The sequence below is a fragment of the Anarhichas minor genome, unplaced genomic scaffold, assembly GCF_050575085.1.
Source record: "Anarhichas minor isolate MPS153535 unplaced genomic scaffold, ASM5057508v1 ptg000086l, whole genome shotgun sequence".
NCBI classification, from domain to species: domain Eukaryota; kingdom Metazoa; phylum Chordata; class Actinopteri; order Perciformes; family Anarhichadidae; genus Anarhichas; species Anarhichas minor.
The window spans coordinates 2,983,695-3,006,897 of NW_027466532.1; positions in this window are offsets into that span (position 1 = coordinate 2,983,695).

Genomic DNA, 23,203 nt, shown 5'->3' on the forward strand with positions numbered 1-23,203 from the left:
ACACATGTACATATATACACGTATACACACATTACACACATATACACGTATACACACACTCCACATGTACACACATATACACACATTACACATGTACACACATATACACGTATACACACATTACACATGTACACACATATACACGTATACACACATTACACGTGTACACACATATACACGTATACACACTACACATGTACACACATATATACACACATTACACATGTACACACATATACATGTATACACACACTACACATGTACACACATATACACGTATACACACACTACACATGTACACACATATACACATATACACACACTACACATGTACACACATATACACACATTACACATGTACACACATATACACGTATACACACATTACACATGTACACGTATACACACATTACACATGTACACACATATACACATATACACACATTACACATGTACACACATATACACGTATACACACACTACACATGTACACACATATACACGTATACACACACTACACATGTACACACATATACACGTATACACACACTACACATGTACACACATATACACGCATTACACATGTACACACATATACACGTATACACACATTACACATGTACACACATATACACGTATACACACATTACACATGTACACGTATACACACATTACACATGTACATATATACACGTATACACACATTATACACGTATACACACACTCCACATGTACACACATATACACACATTACACATGTACACACATATACACACACTACACATGTACACACATATACACACATTACACATGTACACACATATACACGTATACACACATTACACATGTACACACATATACACGTATACACACACTACACATATACACACATATATACATATACACACACTACACATGTACACACATATACACACATTACACATGTACACACATATACACGTATACACACACTACACAAGTACACACACATACACGTATACACACATTACACATGTACACACATACACACATTACACATGTACATATATACACGTATAAACACATTACACACATATACACGTATACACACACTCCACATGTACACACATATACACACATTACACGTGTACACACATACACACATTACACATGTACACACATATACACGTATACACACATTACACATGTACACACATATACACACACTACACATGTACACACATATACACACATTACACATGTACACACATATACACGTATACACACATTACACATGTACACACATATACACGTATACACACATTACACATGTACACGTATACACACATTACACATGTACACACATATACACGTATACACACATTACACATGTACACACATATACACACACTACACATGTACACACATATACACACATTACACGTTTACACACATATACACGTATACACACATTACACATGTACACACATATACACGTATACACACACTACACATGTACACACATATATACATATACACACATTACACATGTACACACATATACACGTATACACACTACACAAGTACACACACATACACGTTTACACACATTACACATGTACATATATACACGTATACACACATTACACACATATACACGTATACACACACTCCACATGTACACACATATACACATGTACACGTATACACACATTACACATGTACATATATACACGTATACACACATTATACACGTATACACACACTCCACATGTACACACATATACACACATTACACATGTACACACATATACACACATTACACATGTACACACATATACACGTATACACACACTACACAAGTACACACACATACACGTATACACACATTACACATGTACACACATACACACATTACACATGTACATATATACACGTATAAACACATTACACACATATACACGTATACACACACTCCACATGTACACACATATACACACATTACACGTGTACACACATACACACATTACACATGTACACACATATACACGTATACACACATTACACATGTACACACATATACACACACTACACATGTACACACATATACACACATTACACATGTACACACATATACACGTATACACACATTACACATGTACACACATATACACGTATACACACATTACACATGTACACGTATACACACATTACACATGTACACACATATACACGTATACACACATTACACATGTACACACATATACACGTATACACACACTACACATGTACACACATATACACGTATACACACACTACACATGTACACACATATACACGCATTACACATGTACACACATATACACGTATACACACATTACACATGTACACACATATACACGTATACACACATTACACATGTACACGTATACACACATTACACATGTACATATATACACGTATACACACATTATACACGTATACACACACTCCACATGTACACACATATACACACATTACACATGTACACACATATACACACACTACACATGTACACACATATACACACATTACACATGTACACACATATACACGTATACACACATTACACATGTACACACATATACACGTATACACACACTACACATGTACACACATATATACATATACACACACTACACATGTACACACATATACACACATTACACATGTACACACATATACACGTATACACACACTACACAAGTACACACACATACACGTATACACACATTACACATGTACACACATACACACATTACACATGTACATATATACACGTATAAACACATTACACACATATACACGTATACACACACTCCACATGTACACACATATACACACATTACACGTGTACACACATACACACATTACACATGTACACACATATACACGTATACACACATTACACATGTACACACATATACACACACTACACATGTACACACATATACACACATTACACATGTACACACATATACACGTATACACACATTACACATGTACACACATATACACGTATACACACATTACACATGTACACGTATACACACATTACACATGTACACACATATACACGTATACACACATTACACATGTACACACATATACACACACTACACATGTACACACATATACACACATTACACGTTTACACACATATACACGTATACACACATTACACATGTACACACATATACACGTATACACACACTACACATGTACACACATATATACATATACACACATTACACATGTACACACATATACACGTATACACACTACACAAGTACACACACATACACGTTTACACACATTACACATGTACATATATACACGTATACACACATTACACACATATACACGTATACACACACTCCACATGTACACACATATACACATGTACACGTATACACACATTACACATGTACATATATACACGTATACACACATTATACACGTATACACACACTCCACATGTACACACATATACACACATTACACATGTACACACATATACACACACTACACATGTACACACATATACACACATTACACATGTACACACATATACACGTATACACACATTACACATGTACACACATATACACGTATACACACACTACACATGTACACACATATATACATATACACACACTACACATTTACACACATATACACACATTACACATGTACACACATATACACGTATACACACACTACACAAGTACACACACATACACGTATACACACATTACACATGTACACACATACACACATTACACATGTACATATATACACGTATAAACACATTACACACATATACACGTATACACACACTCCACATGTACACACATATACACACATTACACGTGTACACACATACACACATTACACATGTACACACATATACACGTATACACACATTACACATGTACACACATATACACACACTACACATGTACACACATATACACACATTACACATGTACACACATATACACGTATACACACATTACACATGTACACACATATACACGTATACACACATTACACATGTACACGTATACACACATTACACATGTACACACATATACACGTATACACACATTACACATGTACACACATATACACACACTACACATGTACACACATATACACACATTACACGTTTACACACATATACACGTATACACACATTACACATGTACACACATATACACGTATACACACACTACACATGTACACACATATATACATATACACACATTACACATGTACACACATATACACGTATACACACTACACAAGTACACACACATACACGTTTACACATATTACACATGTACATATATACACGTATACACACATTACACACATATACACGTATACACACACTCCACATGTACACACATATACACACATTACACGTGTACACACATACACACATTACACATGTACACACATATACACGTATACACACATTACACATGTACACACATATACACACACTACACATGTACACACATATACACACATTACACATGTACACACATATACACGTATACACACATTACACATGTACACACATATACACGTATACACACTACACATGTACACACATATATACACACATTACACATGTACACACATATACATGTATACACACACTACACATGTACACACATATACACGTATACACACACTACACATGTACACACATATACACATATACACACTACACATGTACACACATATACACACATTACACATGTACACACATATACACGTATACACACATTACACATGTACACGTATACACACATTACACATGTACACACATATACACGTATACACACATTACACATGTACACACATATACACGTATACACACACTATACATGTACACACATATACACGTATACACACACTACACATGTACACACATATACATGTATACACACACTACACATGTACACACATATACACGTATACACACACTACACATGTACACACATATACACGTATACACACATTACACATGTACACACATATACACGTATACACACATTACACATGTACACACATATACACGTATACACACACTATACATGTACACACATATACACGTATACACACACTACACATGTACACACATATACATGTATACACACACTACACATGTACACACATATACACGTATACACACACTACACATGTACACACATATACACGTATACACACATTACACATGTACACACATATACACGTATACACACATTACACATGTACACACATATACACGTATACACACATTACACATGTACACGTATACACACATTACACATGTACATATATACACGTATACACACATTATACACGTATACACACACTCCACATGTACACACATATACATGTATACACACACTACACATGTACACACATACACACATATACACACATTACACATGTACACACATACACACATTACACATGTACACACATATACATGTATACACACACTACACATGTACACACATACACACATATACACACATTAAACATGTACACACATACACACATTACACATGTACACACATATACACGTATACACACATTACACATGTACACACATATACACACACTACACATGTACACACATATACACACATTACACATGTACACACATATACACGTATACACACATTACACATGTACACACATATACACGTATACACACATTACACATGTACACACATATACACGTATACACACATAACACATATACACGTATACACACATTACACATGTACACGTATACACACATTACACATATACACACATTACACATGTACACACATACACACGTATACACACACTACACATGTACACACATATATACATATACACACATTACACATGTACACACATATACACGTATACACACTACACAAGTACACACACATACACGTATACACACATTACACATGTATACACATACACACATTACACATGTACATATATACACGTATACACACATTACACACATATACACGTATACACACACTCCACATGTACACACATATACACACATTACACGTGTACACACATACACACATTACACATGTACACACATATACACGTATACACACATTACACATGTACACACATATACACACACTACACATGTACACACATATACACACATTACACATGTACACACATATACACGTATACACACATTACACATGTACACACATATACACGTATACACATGTACACACATATATACACACATTACACATGTACACACATATACATGTATACACACACTACACATGTACACACATATACACGTATACACACATTACACATGTACACACATATACACGTATACACACACTACACATGTACACACATATATACATATACACACATTACACATGTACACACATATACACGTATACACACTACACAAGTACACACACATACACGTATACACACATTACACATGTACACACATATACACGTATACACACTACACAAGTACACACACATACACGTATACACACATTACACATGTACACACATACACACATTACACATGTACATATATACACGTATAAACACATTACACACATATACACGTATACACACACTCCACATGTACACACATATACACACATTACACGTGTACACACATACACACATTACACATGTACACACATATACACGTATACACACATTACACATGTACACACATATACACACACTACACATGTACACACATATACACACATTACACATGTACACGTATACACACATTACACATGTACACACATATACACGTATACACACATTACACATGTACACACATATACACACATTACACATGTACACACATATATACGTATACACACATTACACATGTACACACATATACACGTATACACACATTACACATGTACACGTATACACACATTACACATGTACACACATATATACGTATACACACATTACACATGTACACACATATACACGTATACACACATTACACATGTACACACATATACACGTATACACACATTACACATATACACGTATACACACATTACACATATACACACATTACACATGTACACACATACACACATTACACATGTACACACATATACACACATTACACATGTACACACATACACACATTACACATATACACGTATACACACATTACACATGTACACACATATACACACATTACACATGTACACACACATACACACACTCCACATGTACACACATATACACATATTACACATGTACACACATATACACGTATACACACATTACACATGTACACACATATACACGTATACACACATTACACATATACACGTATACACACATTACACATGTACACGTATACACACATTACACATATACACACATATACACATATTACACATGCACACACATACACACATTACACATGTACACACATATACACGTATACACACATTACACATGTACACACATATACACGTATACACACATTACACATGTACACACATATACACGTATACACACACTACACATGTACACACATACACACATTACACATATACACGTATACACACATTACACATGTACACACATATACACGTATACACACATTATACACTTATACACACACTCCACATGTACACACATATACACACATTACACATGTACACACATACACACATTACACATGTACACACATATACACGTATACACACACTACACATGTACACACATATATACATATACACAAATTACACATGTACACACATACACACATTACACATATACACGTATACACACATTACACATGTACACACATATACACGTATACACACACTCCACATGTACACACATATACACACATTACACATGTACACACACATACACACACTCCACATGTACACACATATACACATATTACACATGTACACACATACACACATTACACATGTACACACATATACACGTATACACACTACACATGTACACACATATATACACACATTACACATGTACACACATATACACGTATACACACATTACACATGTACACACATACACACATTACACATGTACATATATACACGTATATACACATTATACACGTATACACACACTCCACATGTACACACATATACACACATTACACATGTACACACATACACACATTACACATGTACACACATATACACGTATACACACATTACACATGTACACACATATACACACACTACACATGTACACACATATACACACATTACACGTGTACACACATATACACGTATACACACATTACACATGTACACACATATACACGTATACACACACTACACATGTACACACATATATACATATACACACATTACACATGTACACACATATACACGTATACACACTACACAAGTACACACACATACACGTATACACACATTACACATGTATACACATACACACATTACACATGTACATATATACACGTATACAAACATTACACACATATACACGTATACACACACTCCACATGTACACACATATACACACATTACACGTGTACACACATACACACATTACACATGTGCACACATATACACACACTACACATGTACACGCATATACACACATTACACATGTACACACATATACACGTATACACACATTACACATGTACACACATATACACGTATACACACATTACACATGTACACACATATACACATATACACACTTCACATGTACACACATATATACACACACTACACATGTACACACATATACATGTATACACACACTACACATGTACACACATATACACGTATACACACATTACACATGTACACACATATACACGTATACACACACTACACATGTACACACATATATACATATACACACATTACACATGTACACACATATACACGTATACACACTACACAAGTACACACACATACACGTATACACACATTACACATGTACACACATACACACATTACACATGTACATATATACACGTATACACACATTATACACGTATACACACACTCCACATGTACACACATATACACACATTACACATGTACACACATGCACACATTACACATGTACACACATATAGACGTATACACACATTACACATGTACACACATATACACACACTACACATGTACACACATATACACACATTACACGTGTACACACATATACACGTATACACACATTACACATGTACACACATATACACGTATACACACACTACACATGTACACACATATATACATATACACACATTACACATGTACACACATATACACGTATACACACTACACAAGTACACACACATACACGTATACACACATTACACATGTACATATATACACGTATACACACATTACACACATACACGTATACACACACTCCACATGTACACACATATACACACATTACACGTGTACACACATACACACATTACACATGTACACACATATACACGTATACACACATTACACATGTACACACATATACACACACTACACATGTACACACATATACACACATTACACATGTACACACATATACACGTATACGCACATTACACATGTACACACATATACACGTATACACACATTACACATGTACACACATATACACGTATACACACTACACATGTACACACATATATACACACATTACACATGTACACACATATACATGTATACACACACTACCCATGTACACACATATACATGTATACACACAATACACATGTACACACACATACACGTATACACACATTACACATGTACATATATACACGTATACACACATTACACACATATACACGTATACACACACTCCACATGTACACACATATACACACATTACACGTGTACACACATACACACATTACACATGTACACACATATACACATATACACACATTACACATGTACACACATATACACACACTACACATGTACACAAATATACACACATTGCACATGTACACACATATACACGTATACACACATTACACATGTACACACATATACACTTATACACACATTACACATGTACACACATATACACGTATACACACTACACATGTACACACATATACACACACATTACACATGTACACACATATACACGTATACACACACTACACATGTACACACATATACACGTATACACACACTACACATGTACACACATATACACACATTACACATGTACACACATATACACGTATACACACATTACACATGTACACGTATACACACATTACACATGTACACACATATACACATATACACACATTACACATGTACACACATATACACACATTACACATGTACACACATATATACGTATACACACATTACACATGTACACACATATACACGTATACACACATTACACATATACACGTATACACACATTACACATGTACACGTATACACACATTACACATATACACACATTACACATGTACACACATACACACATTACACATGTACACACATATACACACATTACACATGTACACACATACACACATTACACATATACACGTATACACACATTACACATGTACACACATATACACGTATACACACACTCCACATGTACACACATATACACACATTACACATGTACACACACATACACACACTCCACATGTACACACATATACACATATTACACATGTACACACATACACACATTACACATGTACACACATATACACGTATACACACATTACACATGTACACACATATACACGTATACAAACATTACACATATACACGTATACACACATTACACATGTACACGTATACACACATTACACATATACACACATTACACATGTACACACATACACACATTACACATGTACACACATATACACACATTACACATGTACACACATTCACACATTACACATATACACGTATACACACATTACACATGTACACACATACATGTATACACACACTACACATGTACACACATATACACGTATAGACACACTACACATGTACACACATATACACACATTACACATGTACACACATATACACGTATACACACAATACACATGTACACACATATACACGTATACACACATTACACATGTACATATATACACGTATACACACATTATACACGTATACACACACTCCACATGTACACACATATACACACATTACACATGTACACACATACACACATTACACATGTACACACATATACACGTATACACACATTACACATGTACACACATATACACACACTACACATGTACACACATATACACACATTGCACGTGTACACACATATACACGTATACACACATTACACATGTACACACATATACACGTATACACACACTACACATGTACATACATATATACATATACACACATTACACATGTACACACATATACACGTATACACACTACACAAGTACACACACATACACGTATACACACATTACACATGTACAGACATACACACATTACACATGTACATATATACATGTATACACACATTATACACGTATACACACACTCCACATGTACACACATATACACACATTACACATGTACACACATATACACACATTACACATGTACACACATATACACGTATACACACACTACACATGTACACACATATACACACATTACACATGTACACACATATACACGTATACACACATTACACATGTACACACATATACACGTATACACACATTACACATGTACACGTATACACACATTACACATGTACATATATACACGTATACACACATTATACACGTATACACACACTCCACATGTACACACATATACACACATTACACATGTACACACATACACACATTACACATGTACACACATATACACGTATACACACATTACACATGTACACACATATACACACACTACACATGTACACACATATACACATTACACATGTACACACATATACACGTATACACACACTACACATGTACACACATATATACATATACACACATTACACATGTACACACATATACACGTATACACACTACACAAGTACACACACATACACGTATACACACATTACACATGTACACACATACACACATTACACATGTACACACATATACACACATTACACGTGTACACACATATACACGTATACACACATTACACATGTACACACATACACACATTACACATGTACACACATATACACACATTACACATGTACACACATATACACGTATACACACACTACACATGTACACACATATATACATATACACACATTACACAAGTACACACACATACACGTATACACACATTACACATGTACATATATACACGTATACACACATTACACACATATACACGTATACACACACTCCACATGTACACACATATACACACATTACACGTGTACACACATACACACATTACACATGTACACACATACACACATTACACATGTACACACATATACACACACTACACATGTACACACATATACACACATTACACATGTACACACATATACACGTATACACACATTACACATGTACACACATATACACGTATACACACTACACATGTACACACATATATACACACATTACACATGTACACACATATACATGTATACACACACTACCCATGTACACACATATACATGTATACACACACTACACATGTACACACACATACACGTATACACACATTACACATGTACATATATACACGTATACACACATTACACACATATACACGTATACACACACTCCACATGTACACACATATACACACATTACACGTGTACACACATACACACATTCCACATGTACACACATATACACGTATACACACATTACACATGTACACACATATACACACACTACACATGTACACAAATATACACACATTGCACATGTACACACATATACACGTATACACACATTACACATGTACACACATATACACTTATACACACATTACACATGTACACACATATACACGTATACACACTACACATGTACACACATATACACACATATTACACATGTACACACATATACACGTATACACACACTACACATGTACACACATATACACGTATACACACACTACACCTGTACACACATATACACACACATTACACATGTACACACATATACACGTATACACACACTACACATGTACACACATATACACGTATACACACATTACACATGTACACGTATACACACATTACACATGTACACACATATACACGTATACACACATTACACATGTACACACATATACACACATTACACATGTACACACATATATACGTATACACACATTACACATGTACACACATATACACGTATACACACATAACACATATACACGTATACACACATTACACATGTACACGTATACACACATTACACATATACACACATTACACATGTACACACATACACACATTACACATGTACACACATATACACACATTACACATGTACACACATACACACATTACACATATACACGTATACACACATTACACATGTACACACATATACACGTATACACACACTCCACATGTACACACATATACACACATTACACATGTACACACACATACACACATTACACATGTACACACATATACACGTATACACACAATACACATGTACACACATATACACGTATACACACATTACACATATACACGTATACACACATTACACATGTACACGTATACACACATTACACATATACACACATTACACATGTACACACATACACACATTACACATGTACACACATATACACACATTACACATGTACACACATTCACACATTACACATATACACGTATACACACATTACACATGTACACACATATACATGTATACACACACTACACATGTACACACATATACACGTATACACACACTACACATGTACACACATATACACACGTTACACATGTACACACATATACACGTATACACACAATACACATGTACACACATATACACACACTACACATGTACACACATATACACACATTACACATGTACATATATACACGTATACACACATTACACACATATACACGTATACACACATTACACATGTACACGTATACACACATTACACATGTACATATATACACGTATACACACATTATACACGTATACACACACTCCACATGTACACACATATACACACATTACACATGTACACACATACACACATTACACATGTACACACATATACACGTATACACACATTACACATGTACACACATATACACACACTACACATGTACACACATATACACACATTGCACGTGTACACACATATACACGTATACACACACTACACATGTACACACATACACTTATACACACACTACACGTGTACACACATATACACACACTACACATGTACACACATATATACACACATTACACATGTACACACATATACACGTATACACACACTACACATGTACACACATATACACGTATACACACACTACACATGTACACACATATACACACATTACACATGTACACACATATACACGTATACACACTACACATGTACACACATATATACACACATTACACATGTACACACATATACACGTATACACACACTACACATGTACACACATATACACGTATACACACACTACACATGTACACACATATACACATATACACACATTACACATGTACACGTATACACACATTACACATGTACACACATATACACGTATACACACATTACACATGTACACACATATACACACATTACACATGTACACACATATATACGTATACACACATTACACATGTACACACATATACACGTATACACACATTACACATGTACACACATATACACGTATACACACATTACACATATACACGTATACACACATTACACATGTACACGTATTCACACATTACACATATACACACATTACACATGTACACACATACACACATTACACATGTACACACATATACACACATTACACATGTACACACATACACACATTACACATATACACGTATACACACATTACACATGTACACACATATACATGTATACACACGCTACACATGTACACACATATACACGTATACACACACTACACATGTACACACATATACACACATTACACATGTACACACATATACACGTATACACACATTACACATGTACACACATATACACGTATACACACATTACACATGTACACGTATACACACATTACACATGTACATATATACACGTATACACACATTATACACGTATACACACACTCCACATGTACACACATATACACACATTACACATGTACACACATACACACATTACACATGTACACACATATACACGTATACACACATTACACATGTACACACATATACACACACTACACATGTACACACATATACACATTACACATGTACACACATATACACGTATACACACACTACACATGTACACACATATATACATATACACACATTACACATGTACACACATATACACGTATACACACTACACAAGTACACACACATACACGTATACACACATTACACATGTACACACATACACACATTACACATGTACATATATACACGTATACACACATTATACACGTATACACACACTCCACATGTACACACATATACACACATTACACATGTACACACATGCACACATTACACATGTACACACATATACACGTATACACACATTACACATGTACACACATATACACACACTACACATGTACACACATATACACACATTACACAAGTACACACACATACACGTATACACACATTACACATGTACATATATACACGTATACACACATTACACACATATACACGTATACACACACTCCACATGTACACACATATACACACATTACACGTGTACACACATACACACATTACACATGTACACACATATACACACACTACACATGTACACACATATACACACATTACACGTGTACACACATATACACGTATACACACATTACACATGTACACACATATACACGTATACACACACTACACATGTACACACATATATACATATACACACATTACACATGTACACAAATATACACGTATACACACTACACAAGTACACACACATACACGTATACACACATTACACATGTACATATATACACGTATACACACATTACACACATATACACGTATACACACACTCCACATGTACACACATATACACACATTACACGTGTACACACATACACACATTACACATGTACACACATATACACGTATACACACATTACACATGTACACACATATACACACACTACACATGTACACACACATACACACATTACACATGTACACACATATACACGTATACACACATTACACATGTACACACATATACACACACTACACATGTACACACATATACACACATTACACATGTACACACATATACACGTATACACACATTACACATATACACGTATACACACATTACACATGTACACGTATACACACATTACACATATACACACATTACACATGTACACACATACACACATTACACATGTACACACATATACACACATTACACATGTACACACATTCACACATTACACATATACACGTATACACACATTACACATGTACACACATAATGTATACACACACTACACATGTACACACATACACGTATAGACACACTACACATGTACACACATATACACACATTACACATGTACACATATACACGTATACACACAATACACATGTACACACATATACACGTATACACACATTACACATGTACACGTATACACACATTACACATGTACATATATACACGTATACACACATTATACACGTATACACACACTCCACATGTACACACATATACACACATTACACATGTACACACATACACACATTACACATGTACACACATATACACGGATACACACATTACACATGTACACACATATACACACACTACACATGTACACACATATACACACATTGCACGTGTACACACATATACACGTATACACACATTACACATGTACACACATATACACGTATACACACACTACACATGTACACACATATATACATATACACACATTACACATGTACACACATATACACGTATACACACTACACAAGTACACACACATACACGTATACACACATTACACATGTACACACATACACACATTACACATGTACATATATACACGTATACACACATTATACACGTATACACACACTCCACATGTACACACATATACACACATTACACATGTACACACATATACACACACTACACATGTACACACATATACACACATTACACATGTACACACATATACACGTATACACACATTACACATGTACACACATATACACGTATACACACACTACACATGTACACACATATATACATATACACACATTACACATGTACACACATATAAACGTATACACACTACACAAGTACACACACATACACGTATACACACATTACACATGTACATATATACACGTATACACACATTATACACGTATACACACACTCCACATGTACACACATATACACACATTACACATGTACACACATATACACACACTACACATGTACACACATATACACACATTACACATGTACACACATATACACGTATACACACATTACACATGTACACACATATACACGTATACACACACTACACATGTACACACATATATACATATACACACATTACACATGTACACACATATACACGTATACACACTACACAAGTACACACACATACACGTATACACACATTACACATGTACACACATACACACATTACACATGTACATATATACACATATAAACACATTACACACATATACACGTATACACACACTCCACATGTACACACATATACACACATTACACGTGTACACACATACACACATTACACATGTACACACATATACACGTATACACACATTACACATGTACACACATATACACATATACACACATTACACATGTACACACATATACACGTATACACACTACACATGTACACACATATATACACACATTACACATGTACACACATATACACGTATACACACACTACACATGTACACACATATACACGTATACACACAATACACATGTACACACATATATACACACATTACACATATACACGTATACACACATTACACATGTACACACATATACATGTATACACACGCTACACATGTACACACATATACACGTATACACACACTACACATGTACACACATATACACCCATTACACATGTACACACATATACACGTATACACACATTACACATGTACACACATATACACGTATACACACATTACACATGTACACGTATACACACATTACACATGTACATATATACACGTATACACACACTCCACATGTACACACATATACACACATTACACATGTACACACATACACACATTACACATGTACACACATATACACGTATACACACACTACACATGTACACACATATACACACACTACACATGTACACACATATACACACATTACACATGTACATATATACACGTATACACACATTACACACATATACACGTATACACACATTACACATGTACACACATATACACGTATACACACATTACACATGTACACACATATACACACATTACACATGTACACACATATATACGTATACACACATTACACATGTACACACATATACACACATTACACATATACACACATTACACATGTACACACATACACACATTACACATGTACACACATATACACACATTACACATGTACACACATACACACATTACACATATACACGTATACACACATTACACATGTACACACATATACACGTATACACACACTCCACATGTACACACATATACACACATTACACATGTACACACACATACACACACTCCACATGTACACACACATACACACACTCCACATGTACACACATATACACATATTACACATGTACACACATACACACATTACACATGTACACACATATACACGTATACACACATTACACATGTACACACATATACACGTATACACACATTACACATATACACGTATACACACATTACACATGTACACGTATACACACATTACACATATACACACATTACACATGTACACACATACACACATTACACATGTACACACATATACACGTATACACACATTACACATGTACACACATATACACGTATACACACACTACACATGTACACACATATATACATATACACACATTACACATGTACACACATATACACGTATACACACATTACACATGTACACACATATACACGTATACACACACTACACATGTACACACATATATACATATACACACATTACACATGTACACACATATACACGTATACACACTACACAAGTACACACACATACACGTATACACACATTACACATGTACACACATACACACATTACACATGTACATATATACACATATAAACACATTACACACATATACACGTATACACACACTCCACATGTACACACATATACACACATTACACGTGTACACACATACACACATTACACATGTACACACATATACACGTATACACACATTACACATGTACACACATATACACATATACACACATTACACATGTACACACATATACACGTATACACACTACACATGTACACACATATATACACACATTACACATGTACACACATATACACGTATACACACACTACACATGTACACACATATACACGTATACACACAATACACATGTACACACATATATACACACATTACACATATACACGTATACACACATTACACATGTACACACATATACATGTATACACACGCTACACATGTACACACATATACACGTATACACACACTACACATGTACACACATATACACCCATTACACATGTACACACATATACACGTATACACACATTACACATGTACACACATATACACGTATACACACATTACACATGTACACGTATACACACATTACACATGTACATATATACACGTATACACACACTCCACATGTACACACATATACACACATTACACATGTACACACATACACACATTACACATGTACACACATATACACGTATACACACACTACACATGTACACACATATACACACACTACACATGTACACACATATACACACATTACACATGTACATATATACACGTATACACACATTACACACATATACACGTATACACACATTACACATGTACACACATATACACGTATACACACATTACACATGTACACACATATACACACATTACACATGTACACACATATATACGTATACACACATTACACATGGACACACATATACACACATTACACATATACACACATTACACATGTACACACATACACACATTACACATGTACACACATATACACACATTACACATGTACACACATACACACATTACACATATACACGTATACACACATTACACATGTACACACATATACACGTATACACACACTCCACATGTACACACATATACACACATTACACATGTACACACACATACACACACTCCACATGTACACACACATACACACACTCCACATGTACACACATATACACATATTACACATGTACACACATACACACATTACACATGTACACACATATACACGTATACACACATTACACATGTACACACATATACACGTATACACACATTACACATATACACGTATACACACATTACACATGTACACGTATACACACATTACACATATACACACATTACACATGTACACACATACACACATTACACATGTACACACATATACACGTATACACACATTACACATGTACACACATATACACGTATACACACACTACACATGTACACACATATATACATATACACACATTACACATGTACACACATATACACGTATACACACTACACAAGTACACACACATACACGTATACACACATTACACATGTACACACATACACACATTACACATGTACATATATACACGTATAAACACATTACACACATATACACGTATACACACACTCCACATGTACACACATATACACACATTACATGTGTACACACATACACACATTACACATGTACACACATATACACGTATACACACATTACACATGTACACACATATACACATATACACACATTACACATGTACACACATATACACGTATACACACTACACATGTACACACATATATACACACATTACACATGTACACACATATACACGTATACACACACTACACATGTACACACATATACACGTATACACACACTACACATGTACACACATATATACACACATTACACATATACACGTATACACACATTACACATGTACACACATATACATGTATACACACGCTACACATGTACACACATATACACGTATACACACACTACACATGTACACACATATACACCCATTACACATGTACACACATATACACGTATACACACATTACACATGTACACACATATACACGTATACACACATTACACATGTACACGTATACACACATTACACATGTACATATATACACGTATACACACATTATACACGTATACACACACTCCACATGTACACACATATACACACATTACACATGTACACACATACACACATTACACATGTACACACATATACACGTATACACACACTACACATGTACACACATATACACACACTACACATGTACACACATATACACACATTACACATGTACATATATACACGTATACACACATTACACACATATACACGTATACACACATTACACATGTACACGTATACACACATTACACATGTACATATATACACGTATACACACATTATACACGTATACACACACTCCACATGTACACACATATACACACATTACACATGTACACACATACACACATTACACATGTACACACATATACACGTATACACACATTACACATGTACACACATATACACACACTACACATGTACACACATATACACACATTGCACGTGTACACACATATACACGTATACACACATTACACATGTACACACATATACACGTATACACACATTACACATGTACACACATATACACGTATACACACACTAAACATGTACACACATATATACATATACACACTACACAAGTACACACACATACACGTATACACACATTACACATGTACACACATACACACATTACACATGTACATATATACACGTATAAACACATTACACACATATACACGTATACACACACTCCACATGTACACACATATACACACATTACACGTGTACACACATACACACATTACACATGTACACACATATATACATATACACACATTACACATGTACACACATATACACGTATACACACTACACAAGTACACACACATACACGTATACACACATTACACATGTATACACATACACACATTACACATGTACCTATATACACGTATACACACATTACACACATATACACGTATACACACACTCCACATGTACACACATATACACACATTACACGTGTACACACATACACACATTACACATGTACACACATATACACGTATACACACACCACACATGTACACACATATACACACACTACACATGTACACACATATACACACATTACACATGTACATATATACACGTATACACACATTACACACATATACACGTATACACACATTACACATGTACACGTATACACACATTACACATGTACATATATACACGTATACACACATTATACACGTATACACACACTCCACATGTACACACATATACACACATTACACATGTACACACATACACACATTACACATGTACACACATATACACGTATACACACATTACACATGTACACACATATACACACACTACACATGTACACACATATACACACATTGCAC